At 38.4% G+C, this 22548-nt stretch overlaps 1 protein-coding gene across 2 annotated transcripts in view; it reads left to right on the top strand.

The window, feature by feature from the left end:
* The window catches only part of GRM7 (glutamate metabotropic receptor 7), a 734510-nt gene that overhangs the window by 17057 nt on the left and 694905 nt on the right, over nucleotides 1-22548 (top strand). The window lies entirely within an intron of this gene.

The raw sequence follows: 22548 nt of genomic DNA, 5'->3' as shown, positions 1-22548 counted from the left end.
ACAGCATGTTTCAAATGTCTCAGTACAGTTTTAATCTTTAATAGCATCAGAAATATGAAATTACAAACATACCAATAAATCATTTGAAAGTTTAATTATTTACATTTCATTTCTACCTTTTGTGAAAGTTTGAAAAATAAACATTTAATTGTATTTATCTGTTTCCTTCTGTGTGATTGAAGATCGCAAACACTGACTGAAACAGAAAATATGAAAATTAGAAAGAAGAGGCATTATTCAAAATTATCACAACTAAGAAAATGGCAAGAAAATGCAAAGAATGAAGCATTCAAAGCGTGCTTTTTGTGAGTGTTTAGTATTTCTTCTCTGAAGGAGTTCATCTTAAAGCTCTACTAAGATCTTTGAGACATCTGTTTAATGAGCAACTACTTTGTATCTGAGACCGCACTGAACACTAGAGATTCAATAATAATAATAGTAATAATAATAATAATACAAATAATACAAGCAACAACCCATCTTCACAGAAATTCCTTGCAAGACAGTGAAGTTCCATGGGAAAAGAGACAGTGAATCACACATTAAAAGTGGCAGGGATTGTCCTGGCCAGTTTGGCTCAGTGGATTGAGTGTCAGCCTGTGGACTGAAGGGTCCCGGATTTGATTCCGGTTAAGGGCATGTACTGAGGTTGCAGGCTCCCCCCATGTGCAAGAGCAACCAGTCGATGTGTTTCTCTCACATCGATGTTTCTCTCTGTCTTTCCCTCTTTTTTCTACTCTCTCTAAAAATCAATGGAAAAATATACTCAGGTGAGGATTAAAAAAAAAAAAAAGGTAGCAGGGATTCTCAAGCCTTAGTGTGCTGAAGGGTCCTGGCAGGCACACTAACCAGGCAGATTCCTGGACCCCTTCTCCAGCTGGATGTGTTCAAGGTCCTGGAAACTTTATTTTTGGTGAACATCTCCAGGAGAGCCTGAAACAGATGGATGTTCTCATTTGTCCTCAGCCTTTAGTGTTCATTAGATTGGCATGAGAGTCTTGTTAGAACACACAGAACAAACTCCTCCCCCGGAGTCTCTGGGTCAGTAGTTCACATTTCTCACTACTCTCGTGTGTTGCTGACATTGCTGGCCCAGGGCCCATACTCGGAGAACCACTTGTTTATGGAAAGCACCTGAGAGTCTGCCATCTGGGATTGTGCTTGTCATGAATGAGACAGGCGCAGGGAACCACAGGAGGGCAAGGGGTAATACCCTAAATTATCTATAATAATAAAAGCATAATATGCAAATTGACCGAAATGACAACCTTCCAGACGAAGCCGGGGCTGCTGCGAGGGATCGAGGCAGCTGGCCTGGCTGCTAGGGAGGGATCGAGGCAGCTGCTGTGGCTGCAAAGGCCTACTCTTGCATGAATTTCATGCATCAGGCCTCTAGTATTGGTAATAATAGTAGCTAGAATGGGTTGACCCCAGAGAAATTACAAGAATTTTAGCTCATTTAATTCTTTTCATAAGATATGCAGGTGCTATTAAGTGTCCCCATTTTGCATGGGAAGCTAGAGAAAGTATTAACTTGGCCAAGTCCTAAATTTCTGTGTCACAGATCAGGTATTCAAATCTAGGAAGTCTGATCCCCACGCTGTTAACCATTCTGCTTAGAGAGAGGATGGGAGGTTGTCAACAAAGGCTTCCTGATGGGACTGGCCCCCGAGTGTAGATAGAAGGATGAGTGGGCATAAATAATTACTCCCTTTTTTGGAGGGGGTGAATATCTGGGCTTCCAGAGGAACCTGCCCTCCCCACACACCTACCCTTAGCCTGTCTGATTATCAGGAGTATGACTATGGGGTGCTGGAAAGGGTTCTAGAAATGCGAAGCCAGAATTCCATATCTGTTAGTAATGAGTTTGGCTGAACGAACAGAAAATAAATACAAGACTTTCCTGTATGTAGCTGGTCCCTCTAATATTCATTCAGCTGCTGAAGAATGACAACAACAAATAGGTTTGTTCTGTCTTCCAGCTCCCACATCTCTGGCATGTCTCTGTGGTCCCCTTCCTTGTAAGACAACAGATGAATCTCCAACAGTGTTCTAACCATTCAGACACAGGGTGGAGGGGGGGAGAGGGAGGGAGGGAGGGAGGAAGTCTGCCACAAATCATGAGCAGACGCACAGAGATCTCATCAGCTAAGGATGTAAACTAGCCACTTCAGCCTTAAGGATAACAGTTACTCCTAATTCAGGGCTCTAATAGCAAGGAATGAGGAGAAGGTGGTTATTGACTAGGCCACTAACAGTGTCTGCCCAGATATCCTTCCCCCTATCCCAAACAAATACTCCCAATCTCTATTTTATTTCATGTATTTTACTTTGAAGAATGGTAAGGATATGTTACTTATCTGTAAATAGCCTCTTAGAAAGGGTACAATTATATAATTATACTATCCCCTAGAGAGCTTCTTTCTTCTAAAAACTCTTTGAAAACTGTCCAAGGTTAAGGACATTTTGATCTTAATTTAGTAACTTGCTGTTGATTATCCTGGAATGACGTCCTCTCTCTGCAGATGTTCTGTCAGGCTTTGAAAATTCTGGAAGAAGTGGACAGAGTTTCATGGTACATATATAAGTGATGCGAATCTGTCTGAAATAAAATCCACTTAGGGACCAAAAGTCATTTCATGTTTTTGCTATGTTTTTCCTCTCTCTACATTGTCATGATTTTTTCTTTCCAAAATGCCTTTGAACAAATCTGTTAGATATCCCCCATCCATTTCCCCTGCCTGAATTCATTACTGAACATTCTTCAGCATGCTGTCTCTTGCTCCTCTTTATCACAAGCATTTCTCTGGTTCTCACCCCTTTCTCTTCTCATATTTGGACTCATATTTCAAACTAAAGCAACAGTCTGCTCTGACTTTTCCATCATTTGAAGAGCCCGATTTTGTGGGGGAAATGTAGCCTTTACTGAATAACTTAAAAGGTAAGTACTATGTGGAATGCTTCTGAGAATTAAGAAAAGTAAGATAAAAAAATAAACACTGGAAAAAACAGAACTAATCACATTCAGATATTTCATTTTACAGATAAGGCAACTGAGATCTACAGAAAAAGATTCATTAGTTAAACACTAACAGATAAAACCTTCAGTCTCCATAGTATGACACATTGGAAGTTCATTTCTTACTCACCCTATAGTTCAGTATGCACTTTGGTGATTTGGGGGTCAGTTCTCTGCTCACATGATTCAGGAACCCACCTTCCTTCATCGTATGGCTTCTACATTTGGCTCAAAAAGTAAAGAAGAGAAAGCTGAAAGCTCAAGTGTCAAGTTATTATCCTTCAAATATAAACTACCCACATCATTTCTGGTCACATTCCTTGGGGAAGAAACAAAACAAAATAATAATAGATAGCTGCAAGTGGAGATGGAGAATGTTGTCCCTTCTTGGTTCTAGTGATGCCTCTACAATCTGGAGGAGCTAACTAAAGGCTTTAGTCAACAGTTGGTCATTTCTGCCCCAATGTGAGACTAGCCCAAGCCTATGGGTGTGTGTGTGTGTGTGTGTGTGTGTGTGTGTGTGAGAGAGAGAGAGAGAGAGAGAGAGAGGAGAGAGAGAGAGAGAGAGTCTGTGCAAATGCACATACATATAGGAACACTTTATTATATGTACCAAATACACATATCTATAATGACAAAAGCGTAGTATGCTAATTAGACCGGACAGCTAAACGATCTTCCAAACATCATTCTGGACGTCCTTCGGGATGAAGCCACAGCAGTGGGGCTGAGGCAGAGGTAGTTAGGAGCAATCAGGCGGGCAGGCAGAGTGGTTAGGGGTGATCGGGCAGGCAGGCGAGTGGCTGGGGTGATCAGGCAGGCAGGCAAGTGGTTAGGGATGACCAGGCAGGCAGGCAGGCAAGCAGTTAGGGGCGATCAGGCAGGCAGGTGAGCAGTTAGGGGCGATCAGGCAGGCAGGTGAGCAGTTAGGGGCAATGAGGAAGGCAGGCAGAGTGGTTAGGGGTGATCAGGCAGGCAGGTGAGTGGTTAGAGGCAAACAGGCAGGCAGGCGAGTGGTTAGGGGTCATCAGGCAGGCAGGCCAGTGGTTAGGAGCCAGCGGTCCCAGGTTGCGAGAGGGTGCAGGCCGGTCTGAGGGACACCCCCCCACATGTACAAATTTCATGCACCGGGCCTCTAGTATATACATATAAGTATAGTCTGTACGTGTTAGGCTGACATTTGGGAGCTTCTATCTTGTAAAAAGAGTATAGATCAGATTTCCTCTTGTTGACCTTTTCTAGTTTAAGATAACAAATATCTATTTCTCTTCATCCTGCTACCTCACCCCCATCTCAGTAGCAGATGAAAACTGTGAAGGAAATTATTCAAAAACCTCCATTGCTTTGAAGGGTAATACAATATTGAAATCATAACAATATTACTCTGTGAAACTTGTACCAATCTGAAATGATGAATTTGTAGAAAGTAAATTTAGATTGATACAAAAAAAAGCTGATTTTGCTTTTACACACAGGCTTTGAGCCATGATGCAAAATAAATTGAAAATTAGAGAAATCTAAGCCTTATTATTGAAAATTAAAATAGCTTTAATTGTAAAAGTAATATAAACAAACTCATTGCAGAAACTTCAAAAATTGAGAGGACGTAAAAAAAGAAAAAAGTAAAAATACACTCGAAATCCCATTTCTGATAAATGATCTCTGTAACATTTTTGAGCATTTTTTTGAGACGTTCTTTCGTGAGGGAAAACACACACAATGCAAGCATAAAATATCTTTAATTAGATCAAACTATAAAATAATTCTGTGACACTTTTTTGGCAATGCATTATGAGCATGATTCCATATCACCTAATAAAAATCTATGTCATCATTTTAATGGTCGAACAACATCTCATTATTTATTGAACCAGTCTTAGGTTACCCCTGTTTTGCTTCTCTAAACAATGAGAGAAACATTCTTGTTTATATGTCTTTAAGCATTTGTTCTTTTTTTCTTTCTTGGAATGGATTTCCAGATCGCAAGTGGCTGCTTGTCAGTTTTGGTACATACTGACATATTGTCTTTCAGAAAGCTTACCCTGCCTTGCTTTTCTACTAGAAATTTAACATCCTATGTGGTTCCTGACTCTCAATAATACCATTATCAATTTGCCTAAATCGTTGTCATTCTGATAAGTAAAATACACCACAAATTATTTTAATTATATTTCTTTGGTTAATAATAGTGAGATTAAATATAATTTCATATATTTATTAGCTGTTTATAGTTCTTCTTTTCAGACTTTATGATCTTTACCTATTTTTCTCATCAATTTATAACAACTTTTTTATATTGATGTGTTTATTTTGTTATTATAAATAGTTTTCTGTTAATTTACTAATTTTTATTTAATGCTGTACAATTTGTTCAGTGTTATTGAATCTATTAAAAATGCTTTAGTGAACACAGACACAGGGAAAATTATTAGTCACTCTCTTGCATTTTGTAATCAATTTCTTTTCCTTTGGGCAATACGGAATGTAAATACTTATTTCATGTGTCTGGGAAGAGTTGATCCCCTCTGGAAGGGCTTATAGCCTCTGTGATGCAGTAGTTGAGATGTTACAGGTAGACGGATGTCTAATAGAAAAGTCTATAAATCATACTCCATTGGTGGTAGCCTGATTTATAAAAACAGCATTTGAGGTTGTGTGCTTGCCATCAGGTAAGAAGAAATAATTTTCTGTAATGAAATGCTAGTATTAGCAAAAGCAGCCTCTGATAGGCTCAAGGCAAGAAGGGGAGGGTTGTTGGAGTGAGAGCTAGCCTCTGTCCCCTCCAAAACAGCTAGGACTGGAAACTCTTAGGTTTCTTGACCCAAACAACCTAGCTAGTATGGGCTGTTAGTAGGGTGAGTAGATTAAGGAGTTCAAGAGCTCATCCTTGAATCTGGAAATGAGCAGCGTACTGTGTCAAGCACATGTGATCAGTTGGTGCTGTGCAGACGTGGAGTATCCCCCCCCCCCCCCCCCGCCGCCCATAGACCTTAAAGTCAGTGTGAGGCAAAATGACAACACAAATTATATTGATGGCAGTATCGATGAGGTGACATTCAGTCCTTTAAATGACCCGACTTGTTTTTGCAGTGTGCCATCCATTGGGAAAACGGCAGCGGCATTTGACAGATCCATCTAGTACAATGAATGAATCTGACACTCACATTTTGAAAAACTGAAATTGTATCCATTTGTCAAGAACAGTGGTTGTTTGTTCTGCTTTATTCCCCCAAGTAGAACATTGTAGGCAGTAAGATGTTACCCCATTTCATCCCGGGAGCTGTCCAAAACTTGAAGCTGCCTCATCAGGTAGTTAGCTCCTTGGTCACCAAGAGTTTTGTATGATCAGCAAATTAAAGAGACTATAATTTTGTAAGTTTGGTGTTCACTAGGGCATCCAAGTTATTCTAAATAATCTAACAATAGATTAGAATAGTTTTGAATATTTTTATTCATCATTGTCAGTCATCACTGGCTGCCTCCTGCATGCCCCCTACTGGGAATCGAATCAGAAACCTGGGCATGTGCCCTAACCAGGAATCAAACTGTGACTTCCTGGTTTGTGGATCCACGTTCAACCACCAAGCCACATGGGCAAGGCTAAAATAAATTTAAATTAATTTTTTTTTCAAAATAAAAGTTTTAAATAAAAAAAGAAAGTGAATATAACCTGTGACTGAGCAATCTCACCTTTTGATAAAATACCTAAGAAAAATTCTTGTTTCTGTTTCTATATAGCAAGAAACACACAGATAATAAGTTATTTTTCAGCGAGAAACCTATATAACCTAAAAATTACCAATAAAAGGCCTAAATACAACAAAAGCAAAAAATAAAACACACACACAAAACATGTCCTTTTTGTCTCACAGCCTAGCTCTGTGGTCTTGGGCAAGTCACTAACCTGCTTGGACACAATTTTCTTTTATATAAAACTAGAGGCCCTATGCATGAAATTTGTGCATGGGTAGGGTCCCTAGGCCTGGCCAGCAATCAAGGCCGATCTGTGGGGCGACCAGCAGGGTGATCAGGGGGGTGGCCCTGGGGGCCTGCAGGCTGGGGACAGCTCCTGCGTTGAGCGTCTTCCCCCTGGTGGTCAGTGCACATCATAGTAACCAGTCGTTCCACCGGTCATTCCGCTGTTTGGTCAATTTGCATATTAGGCTTTTATTATATAGGATAGAAACAATATTATATGCTTTGCAGGACTGCAGAAAGATGACTGATAATGCTTCTAAAGTGCCTAGTAGATAGCCTGGCCCATAACAGTTACTTGATTAATTGTAGATGTTGTCAATTTTATTTACAAACATTGGTGTGTGGGTGTTGTTGTTGTTTTTTTTTTTTATATTAGGAACTCTAAACTTTATTCTGAGAGTACAGAACTTTGACAACTCAGAAGGCTGTTTGGACTCCTCCAGTACACACACACACACACACACACACACACACACACACGTATTTCTAGATCATTTATATTAATGGAATAAATGATGTTTTTGTGATGACTGGAGGGTGATGAGAAACTAGGTGAAGGTTCAATATATACCTGGAAATATAAACGGATTTTCATGCCCAGTGCAAATGTAGAGAAGGCATCATTCCCATGTTTTTTTCTTCAGAGGAAATTGAAGTTAGCAGGACCAAGTCACTTGTTTAAGACATGAACTCAGGTCTGAATCACTCCACATAGATGCTCTTAACTACTTCATGTCTGTGATTCCACATCTGACTTTGTTTGTTATTATTGTTTTAACTTCTAAACATCTGATCTGAAATTCCTTTCCTTATTTGGAAAATTTTCCACTTAGTGAGTCTTGGTGAGAAATAGAGCCTTCCTCCCAATATACAAGCTAGAAATACCAGACACATTGTTTTCTCTTTTTTCCATCCCCCTCCAGCTGGAAGACAGTCAGGTGACCTAGAGGTGGCCAATCACATCCTTGTCCTAGCTTTAGAATTAGAAATAAATGATGTGAAGAAGCAGGTTCAGCAGTGCCTGGGTCGGCCTCCTATGTTCTGTTCCTGCAGAGTCAGCAGCAGGACATGTGGCATCACTTGGGTGTGATTCTATAATTTCAATAGGATGGCCTTGACTTCAATAGTTAGTCTGCTTCTAGTTACTGAGACCTAACCGATAACCTTTCGAAGAATTTCTGCTGGAGTCAGCCATCTCTGGTTTTCCTGTTATACAATGGTGGCCTACTTATCCAGGCAGATGGAACATATTCCTGTCAGGAGCAGAGGGCAGGAGAGTTCCCTGAACATCTGAACCTGGGGGAAAAGACCTAAGAAGGAAGAATTTAAACCAGTTCTATTGTGTTTTCATTTTATCTGCAGCTGCCTGTTTCACAGACCACATGCTAAGCACCGTGTCCTTTCACCCATCACAGACGGGTGAGCAAGCCCAGGCTGCCACCCAGAGGCCCATTGAGCTGTTGTGTGGACGGTCCGGGAGGTGAAAGACTTCACTCAATGGCTTTGTCACTTGACACTATATTGTTCCTCTCTTTGGAGTGACAAGAATATGTTTAACCAAGACATAAATGGACAGGGGTTGCCTGGCAGGTGTGGCTCAGTGGTTGAGTGTTGACCCATGAACCAGGAGGCCACGGTTCAGTTCCCCGGTCAGGGCACATGCCTCGATCCCCCGTAAACGGCGTGTAGGAAGCAGCTGGTGGATGATTCTCTCTCATCATTGATGTTTCTATCTCTCTCTCTCTCCTTCTCCCTTCCTCTCTCTGAAATCAATAAAAACATATTTTAAAAAGGACATAAATGGACAGAGGTGAAAGATGCCAAAATTGACTGCAAAAAAAAGTATTATCTGTTATTTGATGGTGTTAGGACCCCACATACATATGTCAGTCATTGAAAGGAAAGATGTATGGCCCAGAGAATGTTGAACTTCCATGTGCTAATATGTCCTTGATCTAGCATAATGGTGATGTAACACTTATGGACATTGCCTGGGTGAAAGGCACATCATCCTAATGACTTTTTATACCCACTCTACCCCTGTGAAGTAGGAGATATTATTATTCCATTATCTTCAAGATTCAAAAAAAAAATTAGTTTACCTAAGATCATAATTGGGTGGTAGAGTGAGCTCTGCCTGACTCCTCAGCCTGTGATCTTAGCAATTACATTGTTTGATGCAGATCCATTTAAATGTTGCCAAAGCAATGAAACATGGACGTACTTCCGACTGATTCTAACTCAGAAACTGGAGTTAAGTGCAAAGCACTTGAACTAAGATGTTTTTATAAACAATGGATAATATAGGGAGATTGTTTTAAGTATATTTGCATATTGCATTAGCTTTTGAGTAACTCACTAACACAAATCTTAATCCAATCTCTAATCTCATTCATCTCTTGTATAATATTTGACTTTTGAGGCAATTATCTTTTTCTTTCCCATAAGAACAAGCAAAACATGCTCACCACCTTGAGAATATATTCCCTATTTATCCAGGGGCTGAGTAAGAGGGACATAGGACAAAGACATAAGTAAATCTCATTCATATAGCATTAAAATTTTTTTTCTATTTTTTATTAAAATATAGTTAACATGCAGTATTATATTAGTTTCAGACATTCAACAAAGTTATTCAACATTTATCTTTCTAATTAAATGATCACCACAATAAGTCTAGTACCCATCTGAACCATCCATAGTTATTACAATAATATTGACTTTATTCCCTGCACTGTACATTATATTTCTGTGACTAATTGATTTTTTTAAAATAATAGTTTATTGAATTTTTAGAGAGAGAGGAAGGAAGGGGGAGAGAGAGAGAGAGAACATAGATGTGAAAGCACAATATCTATCGGCTGCCTCCTGTATGTCCCCCGCTGGGGATCCAGCCTGCAACCCTGGGATGTGCCCTTGACCAGGAATCAAACCGGCAACCTCCTGGTGCACAGGATAATGCCCAACTAAGTGAGCCACACCAGCCTAATTGATTTTCTAATGTAAATTTGTACCTCTTACTCACCTTCACCTTTTTGCCCTTTTCCCATCCCCTTTTACATGTAGTTTATTATTTATATTCTACTAGAGGCCCAATGCTTGCCTTGGCCCTCACAGCCCGGGCTTCGTCTGGAAGGTCGTTTGGCTGTCCAGTCTAATTAGCATATTATGATCTTATTATTACAGATTTTAATAACACGAATAATTATAGACTGATGACAAACTCACCAGACTCTACACTTTCATTCCCAAATCATGAAAATAGGGTGGAAAATAAGGCAGTGAGTGGAAAACCTACATATATTTTTTTATTGAGGGTATGAGAGGCTAACCTTAATATTACTCCCTTAGCATTCCCTTTAAATTGTTTATTGTACCTTCAGTGAATGTGAGCGGCTTCCATTAGGATAAATAGCAGTCTTGAGGGTAAACCTAAGGAGAGGAAAATGGAAATTTTAGGTTATGGGAAAATCAACCACATTTTTTTTTTCAGTAAAAAACAAAACAACTCTCTTTGCAAAGTTCAACACCTTAAGTTTCATGGTGAAAATCATTCCACTTGTAACCATTTCCTACAAAATCCCAGAAAATTTCATTAGTAGAGAGTGGTACCAAGCACACCTATTTTATTTACCTCTGCCATGTTTATTTCCTGCTATATTGGCATTAATATCCACAATGGGATTACATAGTAAGCAGTGTAAGAAATTTTTTTGACATTTGTTTTAAATCTCCAAAGTAAATTATAGATGGAGATGCTATCAAAGTCACATGAGGGGAAAAAAATCTAGAAATATTCTTATGTTATCAAATATACTAAAATAGCAAAAGCAAATCTTATTTCTAGCCAATAAAGTATCATTCCTTAGGAAATATTATATTATGGCAGAAAAGAAATGTATGCATCTCCTGACCCTATTCTAAAATTGCTAAGGAGTGAGGACAAATGAACTAAATTAATTGTTTTGGGTTCAAGTTGTAGTTTTTAGTAGCCATCCTTCTTAGTGAGTTTTCTGAAGCAAATGTAGTTCATTAACCAATGCCACTAAATACACTTTTGTGTACATTTACAAAAAAGTATTATGAAATATATATTTATAATTAAAATGATTCATATAAATATATCATTTGTATTAATATTCTTCCTAAGAAATCAAAATGTTATGCACTATGTTCATTTTCTATACCTTAAAAAGGGATGATATGTTCGACCTCATTCAGATATTTATTAGGTGTCTACTAAGCTCCAGGCACTCCACCAGGCAGTAGAGTCATTGTGTTAGAAATGGAAAATGTCCTAGTCCTCTGGAACTGATATTATTGCAGGGAAATACTGGGCCAAAGTAAGTCCGTTTCTTTGCTTCAGAGCTTCTTAACAGTCTTTTGAATTAAGTCTAGTGAACAGCAGGTCCTAAATTTGTTTGAAATGAATCCTTCCTTTCATGGACTCTCTCATAGGATCTGTGATCCATTGAACACAATTTGAGAGGCACTAGCATTCTATAAGTGTTAGATTATAGATTACCTTCTATTAAGCAACTACATCCTGAATCTATGACATTTTTTATTTTTATTTTTTGGAGGATACAATGATGTCCATGACCACTGCAATATAGGGTATCCGGTTTAGTTAGGAAGAAATACACACACACACACACACACACACACACACATATATGTATGTACTTATATGTAAAATACAATTTTTATAGTGCACAGTATCTTCTGAAGAAGATGAAGTTATTTTTAACATAGGCCCTCACAATAGGTTTCACAGAGAAGGTGGAATGTGAACTGGGAAGAATTTCGGTAAATTTATTTGGTTTTCACTGTAGGATAAAAGCAGGCATTTTCACTGGTCTTCTGACCTTGATGGAACAGCATTTTATCTGGAGGGAACAGTATGACCAAGCATGCAGTGGATGAACATTGCCAGAGTGTAATATTTCAGTACCTGGAAAGTGTTGAAACATCTGCTTTGTTTCTGGAAAGGCAGATCTCTAGTGAAATGCAAGTGTAATGGAAACCATTGCCCTTTGCTTTGCACATGCTTTGAGTCTATAACATGCAACAGTGTGCAAGATCGTCATTATCCAAGAGTAATAGGAGTGGAAAAGAAAGTCCTCTCGTTCTGCCCTCTCCTCCTGAGCCAGAGAAGGGTGCCAACAGCATCAACCTTGCCACAGGAATCCACAAGGGAATGTCAAGACTCATTCAAGTGAAAGGTAACTATAATTTCAAAGAAGGACTCCAAAGATGTGCTACAACTTCTGTGTATCTTATACACCTGGTACAACCAAGATGTTACCTCATTGGCCCCCTCCTTGGAAATGCCAGGACACTTTTTTCTGGTGTGTGGCAGAACTTTAGAGATAAAACTGGGCTAAGGGTGGGGAATAGTCTTAAAAATTTAGCTCCTTGAACAGGGCCTAACACACAACAGTTTTTCAATCATCTTAACTCTATTCATAATAAACCATTAGAATAACTGCTCTTTTATGCCAGAATACATTACCAAAAACGCATTACCACATTTGTTTTTTTCTTCAGCTTTAAAACTTGAGTTTTATTATTATTTTTATTTTACAGATTAGAAAGTGACTCTCAGAGATCCTAAGTCATTTGGTCAAGGTCACACAGCTAATAAGAGAGAAATTTGCCCGCTTTTTGTCAGACCCTACAGACCACAATTTAAGTCTTTCAAAATATACCTCAGAACATTTTAATGAATTTATAAATAAATCCTCATAGTCAGACTGATCAGATCATTATATTAGGTTCAACAAAGTGGGGAAATAGCATAATGATAGTTGGATAGTTAATACTAGAATTTACTTGCACTGAATTTTCTAAATGTTTAGCTGATGGTTTTATGATTACAACCATTGAATAGACATGGGCATATTTTGGTGATTGGAATAAGACCTCACATTGAGTGAAATATATGTATTTATTCCTAGACCAATACGATATGAGTAACAAATGACATTGAGATGCCATCTAGAAGTGCTCCTGTGTAGTTCATCATGTCAGCCACGCCAATAATTTTAAAAAGTTCAGGGTTGATAATCTATGCAGCCATAAACCATATTTCTAATCAATGCAAATAATATTTTCCTATGCTAAACCCAGAGTTAAATTATAACACACAGCATAAGATTTATGGCCATTTTTTTCATCAGCCCTTTGTTAAATTACTTAGTTTGGAAGCCAGTCAGAAGGATGTGAATTGCAGCTGTGCCTAGCAGTTGGAATGAGATTGGCCTTTGATGAAAGTATTCCCACCCGACCCCTACTTCTAGCTTCTTGGGAAAGAAGGGACATTTTCTTCTAGAAAAAGTCACACGTTTATAATCTGGCTCAGATTATGCATATGAATGACAATTATGTCTTCTAAGTAAAATCCATCTTGGCATATAAAATAATTTTTAACTACCAGTTAATAACATGAACACTGATTCTGAGGTGAGGTCTCTGGCTGTTTGACTCCCGGATCACCTTTGTGAATATATTTTGCTTGAGACTAAGTTTGAACAGAGTATGTTGTCCATAAGGCCATGTATCTAGCTGATGTGCATAATCTAAACAAGGCTCCTTGAGGGCAGGTACTCTGTCTGCATCGTTAGTGCAACCCTGACGCCAAGCTCAGTGTCTAGCATGTAAGAGGTGCTCAATAAGGATAATGTGTGTGGTGAGCAAAGGTTAGTGTCTCCTTTTAGAGAGGCAGAATGCCACACTTGTGTTCTGGGAACATTTGGTACCTTGTCGGTACCTTGTATCTTCAGTTCCATTTGCAAGTTTCTCCAAAGGGTATTTCCTGTCCTTAGAATGCTCATCTTCTCATGTGTTTCCTGTAGAGTAACACTTTTTAAAATATTAAGTCTCATTATTGCCTCTTTGAGAAGGAATTTATTACCTCCCTATTTTTCTTCCTCAAATGTGCTCAGCTAATGTGATACATATATGCTGTCATAAAGGAGATAACAGTTATCCTATTGCATTATACTTATCTGATTACTTACAGTTTGCTTGATCAGAATAAAGTCCTGAGAATGGTGCATTTATTTTTATTTTATTTTTCAATCACAGTTGATACTCGTTATTATTTTTTATTAGGTTCAGGTGTACAGCATAGTGATTAGACAATTATATGCTTTACAACGTGATCATCCCAATAATTCAAATACCGACCTGGCCTTGGTGCATTTCTTGACATTTATCACCAGCAAATTATTCTAACACCTAAAATTCTGGCTGCATGGAATCTTATGTATTGACAATACAAAGACGATAATATTTCTTTGCTCGTCTGACTTGCAGTTAGGAATTCAGCAGGACACAAGCCCTAAAATGTTTGTCGTTCATACTATTGAATGGCTGCTTAAGTCCTTGCGTATGGAAAGCACTGTTGGCTGAACTAGTGGCTCTCAAAGTGTGGTACCCAGACCAGCACATCCGCTTCTCCTGGGAAGTTGTTAGAAATCAAATTCTTGGGCCCTGCTCCAGACTCACAGAATCAGACACTCGGGGGTGGGCCCAGTGGCTCTGTTTTACCAAACCGTCCAGGTGCTATACTCAGGTTTGCAAAGCACCGGCTTAAACCTAGAACTTAGGGTTTCGGCTTTGGACAGACCTGAGTCCTAAGCTCCACTCAGTCACTGGGGTGCCCATGAGCAAGTTACTTCTGGTACCTTCTAACCATCTTTGTGCCTTGCCTAGCTAATAGGGATTTAATTAAATTAGACTAATGCATGCAATCTACTCAAGAGAGTGAACAAAACATTGTATGTGTTCAATAAATTCTAGCTGTTATCATTATCATCAATCAGGGCTTATTGACTCACCCTGAAGACACTCTTCTAATAAGTGCAATAATGTGGCTTGTAAAAGCAACAGCTTAGAAGAGCATAGTAACAAGTTCATCAGAGAGGGTCTCAGCAGGATCATTTGAGCAGCATGTAGAGAAACGCGATAGTGCAGCACCCTGGGTTCAATATAAGCGTGGCTCCTTTATCATCTAGGCCGAGGAGGCGAAGGACATGGGAGCCATTTCTGGGAAGAGAGAAAGCTCCTCATAGAAGCTGTGACCACGCTCAGAGAAGCGATACATTCACTGAGAGGTACAACTCACACTCAGTAAGTTGATGGGGAGGGACCCAGAGGCATTAACACCCAGACATCATCTGATCCTTCACTCCCTACAATCTCCTGTTGCTGCTCTTCATTGGTGAACCCAAGAGAAGCCAGAGCAAGGACTCATATGAAGGCAGTCCAGGCAAGCCAGCCATAGGACAGAGCTGGATGAAAAGAGGATCTGGAAGGGCAGAGAGGATACATTTTCTGCAGGTGAGGAGCAAGGTGTAAAATCACTTGCCACTCTATCATAATTATCATGGGAGAAGCATGGAGGAACAAGTAGTTATTTCTGACTAGGCATGTCCAGGAGGCTTCAGACAGAAGTAACATTTACCAGAAATATAGGAGCTTTGAAGGAAGATTTTGATTTTTTTAAATTATCGTTCACATCTACTATTATTCTGTATTAGTTTCAGATGTACAGTATAGTGGATAGACAGGTACTTTACAGACTGGTCCCCCAATATTTCAAATACCTGAATATTTGGATTTTAATGAGTATAAAGTAAGAACTGGTGAAGAATCAAGGAAAAGGGAGATATTCATTATAAGTAGAGAAAAAGCAATGGAATAAAGACAAGAAAACACAATACGTAAGATGGAAATAGCAACTGCTCTGTGAATGCCTGGGGCAGAGAATGGGTAGGTGAAGCTGGAAGTTTGGGTAGGATGAAGGCAATATTTAAATAACATAATGTTTCCTTCTTTAACCTCAATTTCCACCCCTTTTCACCTTCTAAGACCTTTCTGAGAATGGGAGAGTTACAAGTGAACTTACTGGGGTGGGAGAATGGCAGAATAGGGAAAAGGGAGAGCAGAAAGTTGAGAAATACTTCGGTGAAGCTGGGTAAGTGATGGGTGATGTTGTCACATCAAAGCATGGGCAGTGATTCTGGCAAACGCAAGCTCAGTTTTTGACTCTATGACTGCAATCAAGGTACTTAACCCCTGAGGGCACAGGCTGCCAAGCTATGAAGTGGAAATACAATGTAGCTTCCTCAAAGGTTGCTGTAGCTAATGAAAAATGGAAGCAAGAATTGAGTCCACTAATGAGTTCTTAATACACATAAACTAATGTGATGCTGCTGATGATGGTAAGAATAATAGTTGCCACCTGTTTAACACTTGTTCTGTGCTTGTGCTAGTTCTTATATATATATTTTCTCAATTAGCTTTCTTCTCTCTTTGCTCTCTTTCTATAGGAAAGAGACAAAATTGATAGCTCAGTCGTGAGGAAAGTATCAGAGGAAAAATATACCAGTAGGTTAATTCTTAATGAATCTGCCAGACTTCTAACAGGGGGCATGTAACATGTCTGACAAATCCCTGTGCTTACAGTACTCCACTTTGATAAAGTATTAGCTGAGTGAATAGGCACACCCAACTTGGGGCTTTTGAGCGAGTATGTGACAATATTAGCATGGTTGTGATGGCTTTTGGTCTCTAGATGTCAAAAAGAATACCAAGAGAGGGTGAGAAGCCCTCTCAGAAAAATATTGAGAAAGCCAAGTTGCTAAGACTCCAAAAGTGGAGATCAGTAAGAATACAGCCCAGCCGGCATGGCTCAGTGGTTGAGGGTCAACCTATAAACCAGGAGGTCATGGTTTGATTCCTGGTCAAGTACATGCCCAGATTGCTGGCTAGATGCCCAGTGTGGGGCGTGCAGGGGGCAGCCAATCAATGATTCTCTCTCATCATTGATGTTTCTCTCTCTCTCCCTATCTGAAATAAAAAAATATATATTTCTTTAAAAAAGGATCCAGGTTACTCATAGACATTCTATGAATAAGTCCATAAGCAATATTTATAATGATTGGATGTCAGCAAAAAGGAAAATGCTGGCTTCGTGAATGGTCCTTTATTTTAAACAAATGGGCTAATGATAAAACTAATGACAATTTGATAAACTTTTGAAAGTCTCATTGACCAAACTGAGACTAAAGAGCATGGAACAGGCAGATGCTCATACTTTTACTTAACTCCTTGTGGAGCTGAGCAAAGTGAGCACCTGACACGTTAAGGAGCTAAATGTTATCCAGGGCCACACAGTTATGGTGCACTGGGGACATAAGCCCATAGCATTCTCCGGTCTGTCTTCCTGCAGCCGTCAAATGTTTGCTCGTTGAAAATAGCGTGAACTTATTTCCAGGAAAAGTGCCTGAGAACAAAATAAGTTGGGCAATAAATTGTAACAGCTAATTTAAGAATCCCCAAATAGAGTAAAAAGTGAAGCAATTATTAGTACAAAGAATGCATAAATTCAGCTGGAAAGGGGATATGGTCAGAGATGGCAGCTTGAAAGTGGTGAGTCACCAAAAGTAAAAGTTTAAATTACAAGCAGTTTGGGAGCCTTCGGCAGAGATTTTATAGATTGAACGGCAGCAACAAGTTACGAATAAAATATGAGGCTAACATGTGGACTGCAGCCTAGAACGAAAGCTTTGCAGAAAAGCCTCATCCGTCTGAGCCTGTATTTCTGTGTGATTGAACGGATTGGAGGCCACTGAAGCAGCCCTTTTAAAAGTGCAGGCCTTAATTCAATCAGGTGATGAATAATATGGGGTCTTTTTGCATTTACATTAATTCATGTTCATAAATACCAGTTTAAAATTGAACAAAATCCATAATTTTGATACTACTGTAAAGAATGGAAAGATAACCTTTGCCTCAAGAAGGCAGGGTAGAGATGAGGGTTTAGAAATTAAGAGAGATAGCATTTTGGAAAATCACATTAACATTTATTGGCTGCTATCGTTTTGAAATGTGATAATTTAAAGAGAAGGAGACTATTGATTTTTAAAAGGTAATGTGTTGGTTTAAAAAGAAGAGAACCCTGTACAAACCTACAATGTTCTTTTAAGGATATATTTCAATGTCATTTCAAAAAATAAACACATTTCCCATAAAAATGCAGTGAGGTTAATGGAATAATACAGGTGAAAGCTTTTTGGCCCCAAGGAGTTCCATCAGGGGAAGGTATTATTGTTTAACACACCACGACCCAGACCTGTGAGTGCCAGACGGTGGCTATTTTTACAAGATCCCGTGTACCATTCACAGTGTTTCTGGCGTTAGCGCAGAAAGGATCATTCTGCTTGTGTCTTCCTGAGCGCCTCCTCCATTGGCACTGGGTAATCCCTCCTCTCCTAAACTGGAAAGTGTTTTTTCATTCAATAACACTGAAGTTTATTCCCCAGAATGAGCTTTCCCGATTCTTAGAGATCTAACATTAACGATACGAAGCATCCTGCATTGGCATTTATTTTTACTCAGGAGTTATCTAAGGTGATTTATGTAATTAAACATGAGTTGCACGGCAGATGCCCAAATTAATGATCAATTAACAGGTTTTTTTTCAAAATCATACATATGATATACCAAAATATACCTAAGAGCTAAAAATACAAATAGGCAGAAGATTTAATTGTTTGAAGAGAATTTTTCTTCCTATCACTTTAACAATAAGCAATTAGTAGGACAATTTAGAAAAACATAGTCTGGGGGGATTTTGTTGTTGTTTTATTTTCATTTGTGATATTTATGAGTCCTTTTGGCAAGCCAAGGGTTTTGTGAAGCAAAATTAATGAGCTTTTAAATTTGTATTGACTTGTATTTTTGTTTTGCTTTTTCTTTCAGTTTTAATCTTTACTATCTCCATTTACTTTTTTATTTAGAAATAATTTCTTTCTCTCAGGATTGCAATCTCAGGATTGAAATCCTCTTACATGACTATTTGTTGGACTTTCCCTTAGACTTCTACATTTTTGTTTAGTTAGTATGTTCCCAATGAATCTCACTGTCTGGTGGAACAAGTTCTCCATCTTGGTCTTATTTTCAAAACTGCTCTACCTGTCTGGAGAAATAAACTCTTCCATATAAATTTCAAATCACTTTTTCCTGTTGTCCCTCAAAAAACAAACAAACACATGGCTTTTTATCGAATTGTTTGTAATTTATATATTAATACAAGAAAATTGACATTGTAGTGTTCTGTCATCTCATCCATAACTGTGACATATATTTCATATGTGTCCTTTGATAGAGAGCTAAAGCTTTCACTATGAAGATTTTTTGCATCTATAATAATAAAAGCAAAATATGCTAATTAGATCAGATGACCTTCCAGATGACCTTCTGGATGACCTTCCAGACGAAGCCACGGCTGCAAGGGCCAAGGCAGAGGCTGCCGCAGCTTTAAGGTGTGAACCCCTTGCATGAATTTTGTGCATCAGGCCTCTAGTTAATTAGACAAAGCCCTATATTATACGCTATAGTGTTTGTTGCTATTGCAAATATATCTTGTATTTTATCTTATTATTGATGCAATTGGGGAATACAATTGATTTTTTTTTTATCCACTATATTGAGCTCTTTTCTTAGATTTAATAGCTTATTTGTTTTTCTGGCTTTCCAAATAAATAAATGATCAAAGCAATCTATAAAGGAGATATTATAATCTATATTCTTCTAAACTATCTCTCTGTCTCTCTCAATACACATCATTTTTATTTTGGGAAGTTTTAATAGATTATGTCAAGTGGAAGCAATAATATTAGAAATATTTATCTCTGTAAGGCAAATGCTAATACTTTTTATTTTATTTTATTAATTTAATTTATTTTTTATTGTTGATGGTATTACAGATGTCCCCTTTTTGCCCCTTCCCCTTTGGCCCCTCCACCTAGCCCCCACCCCGACCCAGGCCTTTGCCACACTATTGTCTTTGTTCATGGGATATGCACATATGCATGTCAGTTCTTCGGTTAATTTTATTTTTAATTAACAAAATATTATACAGAAGTTTCAAGTGTATAATTCTATGCTACATCATCTGTATATTGTACCCACCATCCAAAGGCAAATCTTCTGTCACCGTGTATTTGAGTCCCTTTACCCTTTACTTACCCCCACCCCTTCTCTCTGGTAACCACCATACTGTTATCTGTGTCTTGTTTGCTCATTTATTGTTTTTAGTTTTATATTTCCCACATATGTGGGAAATCTTATCATTCTTACTTTTTCTGTCTGACTTATTTCACTTTACATGACATTCTCAAGATCCATCCATGTTGTGGCAAATGGAAGTATTTCATCTTTTCTTATGGTTGAGTAGTATTCCATTATATATATCACATCTTCTTAATCTGACCATCTACCAAAGGACACTTTAGTTGTTTTCATCAGCGGGCCACTGTAAATAATGCTGCAATGAACATAAGGGTGCATATATCTTTGTGAATAAATATTTTTGAAAGGGACTGTATTTGGTACAACCACTATGGAAAACAGTATGGAGTTTCCTCAAACAATTAAAAATGGAACTGCCTTTTGACCAGTGATCCCACTTCTGGCAATATATCCTAAGAATCCCTAAACACTAATCAGAAAGAATATAGGCATCCCTATGTTAATAGCAGCGTTATTTACAAAGCCAAGATCTGGAAACAGCCCAAGTGCTCATCAGTAGATGAGTAGATAAAAAGGCTGTGGTACATTTACACAATGGGATACTATGTGACTGTAAAAAAGAAGGAACTCTTACCCTGTGACAGCATGGATGAACCTGGAGATTATCATGCTAAGCAAAATAAGCCATTCAAAGAAAGACAAATACCATATGATCTCACGACTATGTGAAATCTAATGAACAAAATAAACTGGTGAGCAGAATAGAACCAGAGGCATGGATACATGGAACAGACTGACAGATCTCAGAGGGGAGGGGATGGGGGACTGGATAAAAGAAGGTGAATAGATTAGCCAAAACCATATATGCATAGCCCATGGACACAGACAACAGTGTGGTGAAGACCAGGGAAGGGGGTGGGGGACTGGGTGGAGGTGGTAATGGGAGAGAAAATGGGGGAAATGTGTAATAGTGTCAGTAATTTTTTAAAAAGCAAAATTTCAAAAAGTGTGGGGGGGGGAGTTGCTGGGTCATATAATAACTCTATTCTTCACTTTTTGAGGAGCATCCACACTGTTTTCCATAGTGGCTGTACCAGTTTACATTCCCACCAGCAGTGAATGAGGGTTCCTTTTTCTCCACAACCTCTTCAAAGCTTGCCATTACTTGTCTTCTTGATAATAGCCATTCTAGCAGGTGTGAGGTAGTATGTCATTGCAGTTTTGATTTGCATCTCCCTAATATCTAGTGAAGTTGAGCATCTTTTCTTATATCTATTGGCCATTTGTATGTCTTCTTGGGAGAAGTGTCTATTCAGGTCCTCTGCCCATTATTAATTGGATTGTTGGGGGTTTTTTGTTTGTTTGGTGTTGAGTTTTATGAGATTTTTTGTTTGTTTTTGTTTTGTTTTTAATATATTGTGGAAAGTAACCCCTTTTCCCAGCTGTTAATATTTTTTACAGATTATTAGAACGACCATTTTCATTAATATATGCAGGAGCATTTATTTTTGGTATGTAGACTTTATCAAGGTAAGATAGTTTTTATCTGGGTCTAGTTCATAAAATTTTACCCAACCGATAAGTTTTGAAATTCATCAGATGCTTTTTATCCCTTACATTTAATAAAATGATTATATGATATGTTTCTTTTCTTTTAACTAAAATAGTGAATCACATTGATTTGTTTTCTGATATTGAACCTACTTTGCATTCTCTGGAATAAACCCACTTGACTATATTGTATAAGGTAGTTTTAGGTGCATTTTAAGCCATCTCAAAACTTAGTGGCTTAAAATAGCAATCATTTGGCAATTTGGAACCAGATTCATCTGGGCAGTTTTGTGGTTTTTTGTTTTGTTTTGTTTTTTGTCTTATGGTTTTATTTGGAATAATTTCATACAGTATCAGTGAGCTGATGAGCCAACTGAGTGACAGCTAGTCAGGGAAAGCCACACGCACATGTTTCATGGTTGGTTTGGGCAATAGGAGCACCTTGTCTATTCGTCTTGAAAATCTCACTTATATGTGGAATCTAATGAACAAAATAAACTAATGAACAGAAAAGATCCAGAGACATTGAAACATGCAACAGACTTATGTATTTTAGAGGGAAGGGTGGAGGGAGCAGGAAGAGATTAACCAATGAACTACATGCATATCCCATAGACAAGACAACAGTGCCAGGAATGCCTGGGGAGAGGAAGAAAGTAGGGTCAATGGAAGGATATATGGTGACATCTGTAATACTTTTTAAAATAAAGATAAATTTACAGTACTAGTAGGCTAGTCCATGCCAACTGCTAGTTTCATTGTCAGAGAGCAGATTATATACCAAAGCCTAGTGCTGAAGTGGATGACCAGGAATGAGGATGTGAGAAGGGTGTTTCACTTTTGAAACATCCTATCAATCACAATATGTTTATATACTTTAAAACTGGGTGGATTAGTACAGTCAGATTTTGGGGTTCTATTTCAAAAGAGAGATTTGACTATAATATTTTTAATAT

This window comes from Eptesicus fuscus, chromosome 18 (genome assembly GCF_027574615.1).
Source record: "Eptesicus fuscus isolate TK198812 chromosome 18, DD_ASM_mEF_20220401, whole genome shotgun sequence".
Lineage (NCBI taxonomy): Eukaryota > Metazoa > Chordata > Mammalia > Chiroptera > Vespertilionidae > Eptesicus > Eptesicus fuscus.
This window is presented reverse-complemented; position numbering and strand designations above follow the sequence as displayed.